Source organism: Anas acuta, chromosome 3 (assembly GCF_963932015.1).
Source record: "Anas acuta chromosome 3, bAnaAcu1.1, whole genome shotgun sequence".
NCBI classification, from domain to species: domain Eukaryota; kingdom Metazoa; phylum Chordata; class Aves; order Anseriformes; family Anatidae; genus Anas; species Anas acuta.
The window spans coordinates 9,410,177-9,423,281 of NC_088981.1; the positions used below are offsets into that span (position 1 = coordinate 9,410,177).

Consider the following 13,105-nt stretch of genomic DNA (forward strand, 5'->3'; position numbering starts at 1 on the left):
GCTCTGCTTTTTTTGGATGCTTTTCCCAAAGTCTTTCTTTGAAACCGTTGTTGCCAGCTTCCTGTAGCAAGCAAAAGCAGTTAAACCTTTCAGATCGGGGCCTGATCGCAGTCAGGCATGGCTTGGCATCCCTTGCTGGGCCTGTCGGAGGCTGAGATCTGGGGGCAAAGAGGAAACCAAGTCGCTGAGGTTTGCTCCAGAGGGGCTGCAGCCTGCCTTGTCTTCTCCAGCTGGCTGGGAGGCATCACCACTCGCTTCACGTGCTTAAGGAGTCACCCCCTGGTTTAGGGTCTGGGGTGATTTTTGCCTCCGTGTTGCTCTCTGCTCCTTTGCAGCTCAAATGAAATGCTCCCACAAAGAGCTCTCAGGTCCCTTTGTCACCCTAAGATGTAACCGAAGCAGGGCAGCGCGATCCTGCATGTGCACATCAGGGTTTGTCCCCACGAGATGAGCTCGGGGCTCTGTGCTCGGACCTAGTGGGTAGGTAAAAGGGAACTGGTTTTAAAGCCACTTGGAAAGAATGTAAATAGATTTCCTGTTTTCACCCACCAGGTCCTTGAACAGCTTCTGATGTTTTTAAAAGGCAAATGTCCAATTTCCTTCACTATCCCTGGAATAAAATCCCCTCCCCTGAAGCAGGCAGAAGGTTCCTTCACACTTCAGGAGGAGACCAGGGGCTCCTTGTTTGCCTTCTCAGGGTTTTTCCTCTCCCAAACGGGATTCCCTGGCCCATCTGACAAAGTTTTCTTCTTCCCCTCCCTCTGACAGCTCTAAGGGCATAGGCAAGGACACTGTCAGCACGGAAGCTGGGTTTATTGGATATGGATCCCGCAGAGCCCATGTGATTTGGATACTCGGTGCCCTTTTTTGAGACAATTCTTCAGTTTTGAAAGCAAATCGTGGCTATAATATAGTGAATTGGGCACTAAATTTCTATTAATTCATAAAAACTAAAATAGAATCCATTAGGAGTAGTTTGGTATTGGTGTGAAAGGAGATGTAAATTATCCACTATCATGCTTGAAATGCGAAAGCTAATTATGTTTGGCACCAGGCCAGCCACCATTAAAGTAATTATTTTTAATCATCAGCACTTGGTGACATGAATACTCATATTTGTTGATTTACTGTGGAAAGCACTTTATATAGTAAATAAAAAGCTGAGAAAATATACATTTTAACAATAATAATAATTATTCAGAGAAAAAGACGCTTGCTTTTCTGGAGCCCGAGGAGCCGGTTTCTGCCCTCCCACCAGTCGATACAAGCCTGCTCCAATGCCTCTCGTGTCGAATGGGAAGCGTGCTGACTGCGGAGGGGTTTGGATCGTGCTCCTGCGTGGATGTTACATTTCTGATCGCCTCACCTTGCTAACAGTGGGTTCTCCCGAGCCGCTGCTGCTGAGCAACTCCATTTTTCTTACGGGGTTTTTAAAGTTGTCATAAATTCAAGCTGAGGTGGCTGATGTGCAACCTTCATTTAAAGATTGTAAGATATTGCAAATGGTCTATGGTTAAAAAAAAATCTCAATTTTAGTGTATTTTCTTTAGTTTTCAGTGAGGCTGAGGCTCTTAGCTGCCCATAGGAGTTGTGTGCGTGGAGATATAAGCGCCTTGCTTATTTGGGAGCCCTGGGAATGCTCACCCTTTCTTCTACAGGAACGAGGCTGTGTGCTGGCACTGCGTGTCAAAATGTTCCTCTGAGATCTGGAAATATTTAAGAAGAAGACCAGCGATACACTCAGTAACCATCTGGCAGATGCGATTGAGGTTCTGCATTTACCACGTGCGGCACTGGTGGTTTCACTGGCACAGCCACTGCCAGGGCAGGGCTCAGTACCGAGGTGCCATGCTTTCACCACGCGCTCGGGAAGGCCAAGTTCAGCAAGTAGTGGCTAGAAAGACAGCAAGCCTATGAAAGCAATTCAGGGAGGGGAGAGGGTTATTAGCGAGCGAAGCAAATCAGCAGCAAAATACGGAGTTTAGGGCTCTGTGTGCTTTTAAGGAAACAAGGACTGATTCCTGAGTCTTAATTACGATAGACTAAAAAGCTTATTTCAGGGTGTGAGAGGGCGTGGGAATAGCGTACGCTCAAAGTCTCAGCGGCAATTCCATCACGTGCCTTTTGACAGGGTATTTTGTACAAGCCAAATCATAAAAGAACGAAATACCCCAAGCAGGCAGGTGAACAAGGAGAGCAAACAAAACCTCTTCCCTGGATTCTCTCCTTGAGCAAGCCAAGCCAAGCGCTACCTGAGCTGGGGAGCCGCTGGCAGCCTGCTCCGTTTGGGGCTTTCAGGTGGTGGCTCAGCCCGGTGTTATCGCCTTCTCTCCCCATCGCCGAGTTTGGAAAATGTTTCCGAATATCCTAGGTCAAAAGATCAATCGCAAAAATTGAGGATATGGTTGCAGTTGGTCGAGAAATTAAAACTCGGTGATTTTTCTGAAGGTCCAGATGTAAACAGGTAATTGGGCAGTGCTCCATCGGAATGCCTCCTACCCCTTTATATCATGATGCTTTTTTTTATTTGGTGACGCTTTTTCCCCTTGATAAAAACCTGAAAGGTGAAGACGAACTCTTTTCAGGTAACAATTCAGTCCTACATGAAACAAAAACAGATCCATACATTCCTGCTGGCTAGTAATTTGTCAGAAAAGGGAGGCTCCCAAGTCCCATGCATCTTGATAAGACCATGCATTATCCCTCAGGCAGTTCCACTATCAGCCTAACTGATTTCTTATCAGAACTTGAAGAAAAAAGTTTCAAAACTAGTTCATGAAACCTTAAAAAGCACAGCTTTTTTTTTTTTCTTTTTTCTTTTTTTTTTTAATGCTTAGCTTAATTTTGAAATGCAATAATGCAATATCCATTAGTTTCTTTTCTCTCTCTTTTTTTTTTTTTTTTTCCACCAAATGAATTTATAAGGGGGACTCTGAAATGTTTTTTAGAAAATGATAAATGTAGATTGGTAACTTGATTTTCTGAGGTTTTGTTTTTACATTTTATACAATAATATATCATTATAAAATTGTAAGAAAGAAATTGATTTTTAAATGGAAAATTCCAGCTCTTTCATTTCAAAATATTTGGCTATTTTGAACTGTTCCCCTTATTGTTTCTTTTTCCTACAAGAACACTTCAGCAAATATTGCTTGAATTTGTGAAGGATTTTGATTGTGACTGCCTCTAACTGTTCCCTCAAAGTTTTCCCAGCCATCTCCCATTAATTTCATAGCTCTTTATTCAGCTTCGCCAAATCCTCCTGCATCAAGTTTTGCTTCCGCGGCATTTTTCACAGCCACCTTCCCTAATGTTTTGGGAAAAAAAGGATTCTTGTCCCTTCCCGTGTCCCGCTGTTGTGTTTTCTCAGGTTGGTGAACGAGGTACGATGCAAATCGTTTTAGGAAACTTGCACTTGCCCTTGCCGTGGCCAACAATAGGTGCCCAGCTGGCTCTGTGTGAAATGCACGCTCTGCTCTTGGGCGCTTTGCTAAACCCTCCTCTCCTCCTCATCAGCATGCAGCGACTTTCTCCGTGGCTTTTGAAGTCTGCATGCTAAAGGCGAGGAGTGGCGGTGGCAGCGCGGAGCTGTGGGAAGTGTCAGTGTGGGTTACCTTCGGCGTTAGCTAGATGGTGCTAAAGAATTTTTGCTTGTCGTCGCTAAGGAGAGCGTTTGGAGCGCAGTCCTCCTTGCGCTTCCTGGGCTTGCAATTCAAAAACGAAGCTTTTGCTCTGGCCTGAATGCAGCGTAAGCCACAAGCAATGCATGCAAGGAGTTAAAACCAGCAAAAGACCCGCTCCAGGGCGCTCTGGGTGTAGGCCTGTTGGTTTTGATGACTTCAGTGCACTGTGGATCAGCCCCAGGAGCCTTGCAGGTACTTTGACGTAGAAGAGATTTTGCCCGTGGAGGACTCCCTCTCCTGTGCCTATTTCTGACCTGCTGGAGCAGCGCTGGGCTTCCAGCAGCCGTCAGGTGCCTCGTGTGCCACTCTCACAGAACCCACCTTGAAAGAAGAAAAATGTCCTCCTGCCTCTCAGAGCCCTCTCCTTCAGCAGTTTGCAAAATTTTGGAAGCGAATAATTTAGGAAACAAACAAAACACCGCCCCTCCGCCTTGCTGTAAGCACTCGGAGCCCAGGTTTCCTTGCTTGCTGAGTGCTGCTGTTTCAGATTAGCAGAGTCCTGGCTCCGATAAATACTAACAAAGTGTAACGAATGATCAAAGCTGCATTTACAACCCAATGAGCTTGAAATGATTGATCTGGATGACATAATAATGATAACCAGTGAGATGAGGCATGCAGGACAACCCCTCCAGGTACTGGGAGAAAGGAGCAGGTATTAAAAATGACTCTGCTTCTTAGGTCATCAGGTTACTGCCATCCTGATACGCGGCAGACAAATGCAAGACCCTCACTTTGCTCAAGAAGAGCCCTGCAGCTGCTTTGGACAGTTCACATCCCTTTGATAGTAATTCATTCTTTCTGTGCAGATTACAAAGGTTGGCTGATGACCCAGTCGGTAAAGACCGAGTCATTCCTGACCCATCCCTGTGCTGTCGGGGATCTGAGCCTCGTGCCTTAGCTCAAAGCCTGGTGGAAGCTCAGATGTTGTTCTTTGCAAAGCCTGTGTGATGCCATAGTCAGAGACGTGAAAGGATTTGGGAGTGTTGTGGGCATGGGCTGTCTGAAGGTTTCCTGGCATCTCCCAGAAGATTGACTAGATGACTGACAAGAAGACAACTTCGCTGTTCCATAGCTCCATCTTCTTTAGAGCCTGGCTGCCTCTGGCCCCTTGATACCCGCTTGTCTCCTTGTAACCTTCAGGATCGTGCTTCTGGAAGGCTTCCCCTTCCCCTGCAAAAGAGAATCTCCGAACTACTCACCTCAGGCCTGGCCGGTTGTGAGAGGTGAGAGAGAAGGAACCTTCCTCGCCACGCTCTCTTTTCTCATTTTTCTCTGTTTTTCAGTCCTTGACTGCAAAGTGTCTGGGTGCGTGGGATGCTCACATTCCTCCGCATGCCTTAAAGACAACTCACCCTGCTAAAAAATCAACAATACCTGCTGTTCATTTCTAGCAGGCTGCTTTTTTCCAGGTACCGACAAAATCCCTTGTGCCCCTAAAGCCACCAGCTCAGTGCTAAGGAAGACAGCTAATTTGTGTGTGTGGGAGATGCTCTCACAGCACTGGGGGCATGGAGGGAATAGCTTTGCTCTACAGACCTGGCCCCGATGTCACTCCCTCGGGGTTTACAGCAGCTGAGGATCTGGCACCTTTGGGGATGAATCCTCTGCTGCTGCTGCTCCATTAACACCCACCGACTTCTCCTCCTTCCTTTCCTTTTTTCTCCCAGAAGGTAAGGCAATCGGAATGAATCTGTTCGCCACAGCCCGAGGAGCATTAGCATTTTAAAAACACCGGGCTGAATCCTCAGCAGGATGTAAGTCAACAATAACACCTTTGAAGTCGAGACAGCTTTTCTCATTTACCATCTGAGCCTTTCTCGGTGTGACCCTCCGAGAGGATATTCGCCATACCTACGTTTGGAGGACAATTTCTCCGGGTTTCCCGTAAAGCCAACAAAGACGTGGTGTCAAAAAGTCTCTCCAGAAGGCAATAAAGGCATCAAATATGAATTGCCCTATGGAAAAAGCTCTATTTTCCCCCATAGTCCCACCAGGGACCATGAAGCCCGTCCCAAGTTAAGCACCTGAAGCAAGGTGCTTGCAGCTCGGCCTGGTGGCATCCCGTGCCCCAGCTTTGGGCACGAAGTGCAGGGTTAGTCCTTCCAGCTGTTCCTTGAGGAGTCCTCAGAGCAGCTCCATCTGGCTGTTCAACCCCCCAAAAAGAAAACAACATTAGGAACAACAAGTAGGACTGACAAGTATATGGACAGGCGTGAGCGCTTTTCTAAAGGTTTCTGCACTACCCCAAAATCCTTTTACCCAAACAGCGTTACCGCATACAACGGTTGACCTCGGACTCGGTGCTCTGAGCAGTGAGTTCAATTAGGTGTAATGCGTTCAACGTTTAAATAGTTAACAGTAAGCAAAGGCCTTCCGAAGCGGAGGGGGACGACTACATGTGCGTCTGCTGAAGTTGTCAGGCAACGACGGAAAAAAAAAAAAAAATCTCTCTAATTGCTTCCAGACAATGCCTTTTGGATAGGGCTGTGCGAGAGTGAGGGGAGCTCATGCTCAGACAGAGGGGCTGCTCCGAGCCAGCGAGGAGGCTGCCGCAGCCCTGCCATCTCCCCCCAGCCCGTCTGACGGTGGAAAAAGGGCAGATCTGCCCCAAAACGCCCGCGTCTCCGCCTCGCCACAGCCCCATCACCAGCGGGATGCCCTTGGGAAGCTCAAAGCCCTGGGCCACCAGCCAGCAGGTCTCGGTCTGCTGCTGACATTGTTGGGGACCGAGGGCTTGTCCCGTGGCTTCCCTAACTCTGTTCTCCTGGCCGGTGAAATCTGAGAGAGGTGGGAGCTGCTGAGGGCCAGGGCTCCTTCGTTCGCCCACATCCCGCAGCAGCAAGTGGCATCATCACGTGGACACGCAGATAAATTCCCGCAGCTCGAGGCGTGTCCTTAGCTGGGAGCGTAACCCCACCACGTATCCTCCTGCCCTGCTATCTCGCGCGTTGTTTTCTGGAGCCTGTCCATCGCGGTGTTGGCGGAAAATGGGATTCGCATACTTCTGCTGCAATTGGAAAACAAAAAGCAGAAGGAGCTGGGAGAGACAGCAGCAGAGAGCACTGAGGAAACTTCCCTGGCTGCAGTGTTAACAGCCAGTGCCAGAACCGAGGGAGGAGTAATAAGGTCATATATTCTGTGATGACAAGTGGGAGAGCTTCTACTTGAACTACCAGGACTCAGCTCAGGCGAGCCCTGCCACCAGCCCAGCCCCGGCTCTGACAGACCGGCCTCCAAGATGACTTTTCAGGAAAGCCCAGTTCCTGAAGAAGCGTAGGAAAAACCGAGGTGGAAAGGCAAACAAAGCACTGAACTCTTATTAAATCCACTAGCAGCTCTCCTTGGCCTCCAGCGGCTCCAGCCGTGTGACGGGCACAGCCCCTGGCCCTGCACTCCGCGCTGCTTTGGCTCAGCCCCAGGCGATCCTTTATCAGACTTCCCTGATATTTAAGTGCTGGGCATTAAAATGAAAGCTTCGTCTTAGTTCACTGTTGCATGAGGAGGTATTATTGAGGTTATTTGTCTCTGGGAAGATCTGTATTGGCCCTTGTCAGTCCATGCTGAAGATATTTATCTTTCTACTAGCCCAGGTGATTGATTGTGTCCAGTCGATACTGTCCTATGCCAATGTCTTGTTCTGTCTTAGTTGTGTTTTTTTTTTTTTTTTTAATCTCACTGTATAGTTGAAACCACTTAAATATTTTATTGCAGAAAATGCAGGCTCAGCATGTAAATTTAGCAGCTGAACTATATTTATATCCAAGCAAATACACATACTTTTACAGACACGGGGCTTTTATTTTATCTAAACCGATTTGATACTAAGTGTTGGGATTGTTGTCGGATTGTTAACGGTATCTGTGAGCATCGTTTTATATCGGGACTTAAACAAGTCTCCCGTAAAGCAGCATTGTGGTTTCTTTCACTTGGAAAGATCAGAGACTGCAATAAAAGGAGCCCGGAGAAATGGATGACCCTAACAGGAAAGAGATCCCCAGGAACATCTTGAGCGAATTCATCGCTGCATGTTGACATCCAGCGGAGGGATGGTCTCAGAAAGCCTCCTTTCATCATCTATATAGCAGTTCTAGGCAAAGGCCCCCGAAAGTGATGTTGCTTAGGTTAACCCGAAGCTTTGTCTTTCTGATGGATTTGAGAATTTAGGTCACTGTCAACAGTCACTGCAGGGAAGACAGCAGAGGTTCGGGGTATTTGTAAAGCACCGCTCTTCAGCTAGAGCCTTCCCCACGTGGCTGAGCTTGGGTAATTGAGTTTATGAGGACCCATCGTCTGTTTCAGCCTGAAGTCAGCTGGGTTAATTTAAGGCAGGGCTGACTAGCTGGCAGGGGAGAGCACTTCCAACCTACCCCAGCCATTACCACAGCAGGCTGGCCTAAAGCCAGCGCGGAGCCTACAAGGAGTTGGAGTATATTTAGCTCCGGCTTGTTCCCTGCCCCCTGAACTCACGTGCCAACCCATGCCAGCTGCGACTCGAGTCTTCCTGGCCCCTCAGTGACACCCTCCCACCTTGGTTAGATCCACGCCGCTTGCTAGCGAGTTCCTTATCTTCCCCTGTGAAAATCTTGCTGTGCAGCGGGCTGGATCGGAGACCTTGGGCGAGCCGTCCCGATCCTCGACCTTGTTTTGCATCCCTGCAAAATAAAGGGTAACTCCACGAGTCCCCTGGTGTCGCTGTGAGGCCTTCGTGCATGGCCCTGGTTCCTCTTGGAGGGCTTGGGAGGAGACTGCAGTGTTACAGCAAGGGCAGTCCTACTCTAAAATCTTTCTGCCGAGCATCAAAGTGCCCAGATTTGGAAGTTTTACCTGTTTTGAAGGGTGGGGAGGAGCAGATCTCAGCAGATTTCATCCATTTGCGACATAGTCTCACTTCACCTGCATTTTGAAACACTGCCATAGTTTCTTAATAACTGTTTAGCAACAATTGTTCTGAAAAGCACTCAGGATAGAGCTGGAAAAGGCTGTAAATATTCCATACAGCATCTAACATGTATTTGTAACGTTATTAAGACAAGTCAGCGAGGGACCAGGTGTTATTGCTCCAAGAAGGGACACGGCCCTGCTGTTAGTGCAAAAAAAAACATAGCCCTTAGAGTATTTAGGGAGAAGTGCTCCAGATTACAGCCTCCCCTAGCACACACACCCTTTTATAAGCGTGGAAGCTTCCTCCTCATCCATTCCAACTTTGGCTTCAGTTTGTTGTCTCCCAGAAATGTCAGGCAGCTTTATAGGATTTCCAGTTACAAACGGTACAAGTTTTAGCACATCTCACGGGCAAGGGAATATGATGTAGTTTATGATCTGATAAAAGTAAACCTGAGGGAGCTGTTCCTAGAAGTGCCACACAGGGTCAAGGATGAGATCACATCTGAGAAGGCAGCGGTAGTATCAAATACCTTTTGTAAAGCAATGACATCAAGGGGTTTTGAAAGCTGGCCTGGATTCAGCGGCCCTGATTGGCTCCCAGTGATGTCAACCATGTGCCTATAATGCCCGGTAAATGTCTCATTCTTCTTCCTTTTTAGGGATAATTGCCCCCTAATAACAGCAGCAAGTGACTTTGGGGCGCTCAGGGCGCACTCTGAGCTGGCGGTGATATGCTTTGAACAGCCAGAGTCAATGGGACCGAGGAGTAAGACCTGGGAGTTTTTGTCAGGCAAATTTTACCCGTTTGGCACCTTTCTCACCCCATTACAGCACACACACGCATACACCTTTGAGGTTTGGGATCTTAACCTGCCTTTTCTGGGACTGCCAGAAGCCTCTGTTTCCAATGGTTTCTCTGCACGTCGGACATAAAAATGGAGTTTGGAAAATCCTGACTTTTGCCTAAGCCTGCCTATGGCAGGTCGGAAACTGGGTTCATTCCTGGGCATAAGGTAATTAGGTATTGCAGTGATGATGATGAATACCAAATAACCTTAATATGAGGAGCTCCACCAGGGGTATTGCTAGACAAGGATAACCGTGGTGTTACGCCTGACTCTTGCATAATCAGGAACATGGAGGGCTGAGGTTTTCGTAGACGTGCCCCACACATTCATAAATAACACGCACAAGCTCCCTGTTGCCTCGTATGCTGATGTGCCCTTGTATTACAGCTTGCTTTTGCAGTAAAAGCCCATTCTTTTAATAAAACGGCTTTGTGAAATAGAAAATTTCAATTATTTGGGATTTGATTCACTACCCGAGCAAAGAATGACATTATCAAGATGAATTCAGCAAGAGGGGGTTAAAAGGCTCTTAGAAGAACTAAGGGATGGCTGACAGCGCATGCAAAGAGTAGTCCAGAGGCCAGGAGACATCTCTTTTCACCACGTCATCCGCATGTGGCATAATCTGATTCTTTTGCAAGTATATTAAATAAATTCTCGTACGACCTGCACAAAGACAGAGAGAGAGCACCTCAGAGCAGAGAGGGAAGGGTACTGATATTTGAGGGACATGGTTGAAAAAAAAAAAACAAAAACACAACAGACTGATTGTAAACTTATTTTAAAATGTATTACTAATACATGAGTGTGGCCCTCTTGCTCCGCAATTGGTATTTTTGCAGGACTTGTGTGTTCGGGATATGAAATTACCCTACTTGACACCATCTTGGCCTCTAATCTGGGGGTGTTAGTTGAAGAAAGCACCTGGCTGGGGGCGGTTGCTCTGTGTAGACCCACCTGAAGCTGGTTGCAATCAGGGAGCCTTCAACGTGTCCCCAGGCATCTGTCCCACCTCGCAGCTATCTCAAATCTGTGCTGAAATGCCCCACCTGCTGCTGCCCTGCTAGTCTGCCGCGTCTCTGAGCTAATGCTCCTCACCTGGTGGGCACAGGAAAGAGACTACAACCTTCCAGAAAGCTTTTCCAGAGGGTTACGTAAGGACTGCGTTCCTTCTGGTGATCTGGTGCGTTCCCTTCTGCTGGGGCTGGAGGTTGTGCCCAGCTGGCTGCCGCGTCCTGCTGCTGGTAATCCCTCTCGCTGACCCTGGGCTCGGGTTTGTTTGCTAAGCTGGGATCTGTAAGGCTGCAGTCTAACAATTCCACCACTTGTTCTAAATTAGTGGAGGGTGAGAATTAACAGATGGTGTCATTATCAAAAGCTGTTCGAGTGTTGAAACAACATAAATCCCACAAATACAGAAAAACAAATACAAACTGCAGTAATTTTTCCAATATCTGTTGAATAATAATCATGCTTTGCATTTATACACTGCTTTTTGCTCTGCAGCTTTTGAAGTGCTTCCAGATCATACCTAAAGCTCAACCCGGAGTCAAGCACCGTGTTATCGACTCTCCTGAAGTCTGAGGTGTGGTCTGGCGTGTAAAGGCTTACATCAGGGAGCTGCGGGGGGACCCTGGCTTCAGCTCCTGGCTCTGCTGCTGCTTCAGCTGAATGCTCTTGGGTAAGTGACTTCACTTCTCCAGCCATGAGGTTCTAAACAGGCATGGTGATGTTTTGTTTCCCTTGCGAAGTGCTCTCTTTTCAGCAGAGAAGTGCTGTTTTGTGAGGTATGGATGTTATTATTGTCGCTGTTACTCTCGAAGAGCACGTGTTGCAGGTGCAGGGCATGAAATACCTGCTTTCAATGAGGACATCAGGTTTCTAGCTGGTGCGTTTCTAAAAGCGTGATATTTTTGGACTGTCCTGGGGTACATGCCATAAAGCAAAGATGTTTTCATCATTAAATCATAAAGATTTCTCAGGACCCTTGTGTTCTCTGCTTTCTGCATGTTGCATCTTCATAGTGTGCCGGCATGTTTCCTTTGTCCTCCCTGTGCTCGTGCAGGTGCAACCGAGTGGCCATGCAGTTAATTTTACTAAATAATTTTAGCAAGGGCGTGGTATAATGAATAAACTTGAGCTCGCTTTCTTGCACCCCCTACTTCAGGATTGCAAGAAGCAGTTGTGGGGTATTAAGGCTCTGCGTAACAGTGGGAATGGAGCCTGTCAATAAAAATCAGCATATGGTTGTTGTGTTTCAGTTGCTCATTTCAGGAAATGTTTATGATATAAATAGTACTTGTTTTGTTTGGCCTAAAGGGTGCTTTTTTTCTGATAAATGTCTTGGAGAAGTGTATTTTCATAATAAATATTGAGTGAGGGGCTGGGAGAGGGGTACTTCAGGAGGGGAGACTCTCAGATTAATTGTGGGCAGTTCTAGCCCAAAAAAACAAGCTCGTGTATTTGTATGTGTGTGTTAGTTTTCTATGTTCATTCACACACGTGTGGCGCTGGAGGGGACCCTTAGCATCGTTTGCTTGGTTTGTGTTAGTGAAGCGATTCAGGATTTGTTCTCTGGTCTTCTGGGCAAATGTCACAGTATGGCTCATATCTTTGTGGTCTAAAACTTTTCACCCCAAAACTTGACAAAACTTTTTAAGTATAAGCCAGGTGTCCTATAAACTGCATTCCTGTTGCACCTCGTGCTGCCTTAGCCATTCTCCTGGCAGAGGATGGGGCAGGGGGCAGCAGGACAGTGTCAGCCAGGGGATGGGGTTGCCCCCAGTGGGCATCACTGCACCAAACCCCACAGCGACTTCATCCAGGACTCAGAATTTGGTTGTCTTCCTTTATACGTCAGAGCATTAGGAGCGATGCTTATTTACTCCTTTGGTACTAGCCAGATGGAAAGAAGGAAGAAGAGGCTCCTTGAGGCTTTTCTAGCCTTGACACCATTTGAGGCTTTATAAATGTGGGTTTCAGCTGCGCTTGATGCAAGTTACTGAAAACTGGCAAACCAGCCTGTAAGCCAGCACAACACAACCACAAGTTTGGCAACAAACGACTGCTGCCAGATGCCTTTGCTGTTCCTTTAGCTTTCTATGGATTCGAGGCACTTCACTCTTTTTTGTTGTTGGAAATACTTTCAAAGTAGAACACAGTGTTTTGGGTTGTCTAGCCAAAGTTTAGCTGTCCTTTTGCATCTTTGCCAAACTTCCTGTTTTCAGCAAAAACAATTTATTATCTTACTGGTTCTTTAGACCTGAAAGGATTTGCAAGCACAAATAAACTTCTGTGTTTTTTTTCGTTCTTCATGGCCTTTCAAAGAATAAACTCACTTGCTTCCTCTCAATTATGTGGTCTATACTAGCAAAGAGAAGTATTTAACCTTTGGACTGCTAGCAAGAATCAGAAAACATTTTAATTATGCAAAAGTTTTGCACTCTGAACTTTTAAAGAAGGGATAATTTTTGCATTTGCTAGGAATCATTTTTTTTTCAGGTGGTTGGGCAACAGTATCGATCTGCCACGTGCATGTTAAGGGAGCTTGGAGTGAGTTAAAACTTGAAGTCTTTTAAGAGATGTTTTTTTTAAAGATTTTATTAATTGACGAGTGAGTGATGTATTCTGCTCAGGAACATTTTGTTCCTAGAGAATTATTATTGACAATCCCTGGCCGTGTTGTCA

At 46.8% G+C, this 13,105-nt stretch overlaps 1 long non-coding RNA gene across 1 annotated transcript in view; it reads left to right on the forward strand.

The window, feature by feature from the left end:
* LOC137853355 (uncharacterized) overlaps window positions 1-13,105 on the forward strand; it is a 272,934-nt gene that overhangs the window by 173,951 nt on the left and 85,878 nt on the right. The window contains exon 4 of the long non-coding RNA XR_011094412.1: window positions 10,925-11,099. This is a non-coding gene — a long non-coding RNA (uncharacterized lncRNA). The remainder of the gene's footprint in view (window positions 1-10,924; window positions 11,100-13,105) is intronic.